This window comes from Aphelocoma coerulescens (assembly GCF_041296385.1).
Source record: "Aphelocoma coerulescens isolate FSJ_1873_10779 chromosome W unlocalized genomic scaffold, UR_Acoe_1.0 ChrW_unloc_scaf_5, whole genome shotgun sequence".
Classification (NCBI taxonomy): domain Eukaryota; kingdom Metazoa; phylum Chordata; class Aves; order Passeriformes; family Corvidae; genus Aphelocoma; species Aphelocoma coerulescens.
The window spans coordinates 2,783,348-2,788,774 of NW_027184084.1; the positions used below are offsets into that span (position 1 = coordinate 2,783,348).

General features: G+C 44.5%; 1 pseudogene; it reads right to left on the reverse strand.

Annotated features, from left to right (window-relative positions):
* Window positions 1–347: 347 nt before the first annotated feature.
* LOC138102917 (uncharacterized) lies at window positions 348–5,055 on the reverse strand (annotated as a pseudogene).
* Window positions 5,056–5,427: the final 372 nt, after the last annotated feature.

The following is a 5,427-nucleotide window of genomic DNA, read 5'->3' on the forward strand; positions in this document are numbered from 1 at the left end:
AAAAGCATTACATCAGTATCCTACAGTTGTTAACCCCTTCACAGTTCCTGCTCTGGGAACGAACGTGGACTGCAACACTGCAGAATGTCCTGCAACAACAGGGACAAGTCATCGCTACATCACTGACCAGAGAGGTGCCCAGCAAAGTGGTGCCATGCTACAGGACCCCGAAACAAGAATGCACAGTCAGCATCAACTCCTGAGGGAACGTGATGCCACTACCATAACAGCTGGGACTCTGAGACCTGTCCTGAGGAGCCTTGGGAGAGGCTGAGACGTGGCTGAATGAAGTGAAAGGCGGAAATAACTCCACTACTAGAATAAGTAGTAAAGTAGGTATGCTTTATTCCAGCGCTGGGACGCACGGGGGATCGCTCCTCCAAAATCATGCGTGCCGACAGCTGCATTCAACTCGGTATTTATCGGGTTACAAGTTCCATATTCGTTAAGTTTCCTAACAAACTCATACATATTCATCACCTATCCCCGCCCAGCCTCGCTTCATATTATAATGACCTCAAAAGTCATTTACATCTGCATAGCGCTTGCGCAGTGTTGTTTGGTGGTTGTGGTAGGGGTCTCCCGGGGGGTCTTGTGATGAAGTCAGGGGAGTCTTCCTCGTCTGAACTTTTCACCTTTCTCTCCTGCGCATGCTCTTTTATACCTTTGGCCTGGGTTTAAGCTTTGGGACTGGTTTGAGCTAGTTTTGGGATGAGGCAGGATGTCTGTCTGAGACTCCCGCTGGTCTTATCAGCAGTCTCATCTTTTTCTTCCTGCTCTGGTATGCTGACCAAGATAGATGCATTGTTCCTGACAAACGAATTCTTCTGCTCCCCATCCCCCTGATTCAGTCCCCCCTTTTCTAAAGAGTTAGTAAATTCTTTTACTAATACTTAAATTCTTTTCCTAATGAATTTTTTTGGTAGGCATCTCTTAATGTTTTTCCGTGTGCGTTTGACAAAGTAGTTAGAACTGATAGCCTTTTTAGTACTCTGTAGTTCCAAATAAGTAACGCGATAGACAGCACGAGGCAGGTACTAACCAAGGTTAATAAGACAATGATGGGGTGACATAACGTATTTAGGATACCAGTTGCGGTAGGTGACCACCCGAAAAGTGAATCCCACCAGTTATGGCTTGCGTCTTGTCTTACTCTTTGCAAGATTCTGCTGATTTCTTGTGTGTCATAATGGACAGTGACTAAGGTCTTTTCCCCGTTTCTTTGGATTTCTCTCAAAATCTCCATGAGGTCCTGATGTTTTACTAATTGCTTTACTAATGTTAGGTCCATCCCAATAGGTGTTGGTAGCAATTTATGGTAAACGGTATAGTTAGACCTTATTAATTGATGAGATACGACTGGTGCTAAATACGAAAAGTCACACCCAACAATCTTGGCAAAATTACAAATACAAAAATTAGAGTGATTCCTGGCAGTTACATTTATAACATTGTCATCTATCATCATCGAAGTGCAGGTAGTTCTTAAGCACACACAGCCTTGACCAACATATACAAGTACAGTTTTCGGTGAAGTGTCTGGGTGGATCTCAAAGTGACATATGCCTTGTTCTGTATCAAGACATATGTCTCTGGCATCAAGTGTATTACTTTCACAGATAAATCCTTGTTGTTCCCGTGTAATACAAGATTCTAAATTCACTGTTTGCCATTTTTCTCTTACCATCCGAGCCCATACTCTATGTTCAGAGGGGTAGAAAACTGTCCCTTTATGGTTTAATCCCAATGCGACAATAGGATGAATTACATAAACTGTGGCATTTCATATCGTAAGGACAAAGGCAGTAGCTATGTTAGTCATTGGGTCATAGGTGAAATTTACCAAGGTCCACCAGGATTGGAGCGTTCTTTCTAATTTAGTAGCATTGTTCCAAACAGCGTCTCGGATCTCAATAGGAAATACACCTTCGTTACCCTCTCTTATGATTAAGGAAGCTGTGGACTGCATCCATAATTGAGCTTGTATGCAGCTAAGGGCTAATGAGACATTGTCCTGAGCTGTGCCAAGTGTGTTTAATATCAGTTCGTGATCCAGGTTGCTAATTTTCGCAAGGTCTGGGAGTATTTTTGAGACTTGCCACTGGCTGTTTCCTAATGCTAATAGGGAAGATTGTAGGGGTTGTTTTAATTTGGTCAGGTCACTGGTTGCCGTGGCCAATTTATTCATCAGTATCTCTGAATCAATCCCATTTATAACTCCCAGTCCTGTTCCTAGCATGCCACTCAGGTTTCTCCGCATTCTGCCCTTGAGGGGGGTTTGCTTTTGCAGCCAGGCTGTCCACCCTTCAAGGGATGTTTGAATTAAAGGGGAGCAGGCTGGTTGGATTTCAGAAATGTTAATTTGCATTAGTAGTTCTACATGCTTAAGAGACCATTCTGGGTTAAACAGCAGTAATTGTTGGCCTGTGTTCCTTACTACATAAGGGCCAATCTCATAAACCTTTGGCTCAGATTTAAGTGGTGTGACCTGGGTTTGGATCTGATTGCCACAGTAGGTCGTAGTAGGCCTAGCCATGGCATTTATCTGGAATTTGAATGAGAACCCATTACTGCCTTGGCCCCAAAGACAAACTACTTCAACAGTCTGTACTAATGTAAAATTATACCAACAATCTGCTTCACTTGAATAACTACAGATTTCATGGTGTTTGTCTGTAGGAGTAGTTGAGACACTGATTTGGGTTGCTTTTCTGTGAGTAGTCCCGTTAATCATTCGGCATCCAATCTTGATTTTTTCTCCTACAGTCCCCTGGAGCTGCCAAGTTCTTTGTTTTTCCCATTCTTGCTTTGTATACACTTGGTTTCCGTGTATGACTACAGTCAACAGGTTTAAATTTTTTAAATCAGAATATTTCCCCATGAGTCCAGTAACCTGCATAAAGGCTTGAGACCATATGTCTTCTCTCCTAGGAATAATTTCCTGGCTGAAGGTTACAATTATAACTGTGAGAAAAACAATTTTCTGGGTTATACTTGCGTGCCACCCTAACATTTTCATTTTGTTCGGGTAAACTTCAATTTCAGTTCATCATCCCCAGGGGTCACTTTCCAAGGGGTCTCTGGAGCCTTCTTTACTCGGGTATGGTGAATCCAGGCGCTCTGTTCTCTGATCTTAATCGCGGTGTAAGTGGTGAGGAGCACCTGGAATGGCCCTTCCCACTGTGGTTCCAGAGTCTTTTCTGTAAGAGACTTAACATATACATAATCTCCAGGCTGAATGCCATGTACAGGACCGTCCAGGCCTCGACTTCGAGTTCCAGCCACATGTTTTCCAATTTCTCTAAGCTGTTTATCTAAAGCAATCATGTAGGTGGTTAGCGTTTCTTCCCCTATTTGGGTAGATATTCCTTTCTGTACCCCATATGGTCTCCCATAAAGTATTTCAAAGGGACTTAGCTTCTCCTTAATTCTGGGCTTGGTCCGAATTTGTAACAATGCAAGTGGGAGAGATTGGGGCCAGGGTAGGTTAGCTTCTTGCCCTAATCTCACAATTTGCTGTTTAATCAAATGGTTCATTTTCTCTACTTGGCCACTCGACTGGGGATGGTATGGAGTGTGGAGTTCCCAGTCTATGCCTAAATGTCGGCTAGTTTGTTGTACCACCCTTGAAATAAAATGTGGTCCCCTATCTGAGGACATTGTGGCTGGAACTCCGAAGCGCGGTATTATTTCTTGTAGTAACACCTTGGTTACTTCTCGAGCCTTAGCGGTCCTAGTAGGAAAAGGTTCTGGCCATCCTGAAAAAGTATCTGTTAGCACCAGTAAATATCGATACCCCTCTTTTCTTGGAAGTTCTGTGAAATCAATTTGCCACTGCTGTCCCGGCCCATGGCCTCTCCCAATCTGGCCCAATTTTGGTTTAGGGGTATTTTTGGGATTAGTCTGGAGGCAAAGGTTGCACTGTCGAGTTACTTGAATAACAGTTTCGTATAAGTTTCTGGTGATAATTTTCTCAATTAAGTAGTTATATAAGGCATTTGTTCCCCAGTGTGTTTTCTGGTGTTCCTCTCTAACTACGGCCCATAGCAAATGAGAGGGAATAACTACTCTTTCTCCTGCAGTGATAGCCCATCCCTCTTGGTTAAATGTTCCCTTTTCATCTTTAATCAATTTCTTGTCTTTTTTATTATATGTTGGCTTACCCTCTAGGGAAAGTTGTCCATCTGGGATCAAGGCTCCAGTTGTTGTTACCTCACCTTTTGCTGCTTCTTTTGCCTCTCTGTCCGCCAGTTCATTCCCTTCTTCCAATTCTGAGCTCACCTTTTGATGTGCCCTTATGTGCATGATTGCTACCTTCTCAGGTAGCTGGACTGCTTCCAACAGCCGCATTATTTCTTGTGCATGTTTGATGTTCTTTCCATGCGAATTTAACAGTCCTCTTTCTTTCCAAATGGCCCCGTGTGCATGCACAACTCCAAACGCATACCTTGAGTCTGTATAGATGTTTATTTTCTTTCCTTTTGCCATCTCTAAGGCACGGGTTAGGGCGATTATTTCAGCCTTCTGCGCAGAGGTGTTTGTTGGCAGAGGTCCGGATTCTATCACCTCCCGGCAGGTGGTAACTGCATACCCAGCATGTCGCTTTCCACTGATGATGTAGCTGCTCCCATCAGTAAACCAGGTCTCTGTGTTGTCTAAAGGGGTATCCTTTAGATCCGGGTGGCTGGAGTAGGTGGCTTCGATGGTCTCCAGGCAATCATGGCGTACCGATTCCCCTTGATTTCCACTGAGAAAGGAAGCTGGGTTGACAATGTTAGTTACCACTATTTCTACATCATCTTGTTCCACCATGATGGCTTGATATTTCAGGAACCTTTGTGGGGAGAGCCAGTGCCCACCTTTCACTTCCAGCACCGCAGACACCGTGTGGGATACCAGTACAGTCATTCTCTGACCCAAGGTGAACTTGCGTGCTTCCTGGATGTTTAGCACGACTGCTGCAACAGCTCTGAGGCACCCAGGCCATCTTTTGGCTGCTGCATCTAGCTGCTTAGAGAAATAAGCAACTGCCCGTCGGTATGGGCCCAGGTCCTGTGCTAGTATTCCCAGGGCAATCCCTTGCTTCTCATGGGAAAATAGAAAGAATAGCTTACTCACGTCTGGGAGTCCTAGAGCTGGAGCTGACATGAGGGCATTCTTTAGCTGACTGAAGGCCCGCATGGCCTCCTTTGTCCACTGGAGATCTCTGCTTTCCTTTGTAATGAGTTCATATAATGGTTTCACGAGCAGCCCGTAATTGTAAATCCACAGTCTGCACCACCCTGTCATCCCCAGAAAAGTCCGTAACTCTTTCGCTGTCTGGGGTTTTGGGGTTTGGCATATCGCTTCTTTGCGATCTTGCCCCAAAGTTCGTTGCCCAGCACTGACTTCATAGCCCAGATAGATCACTTTCTGTTTCACCACCTG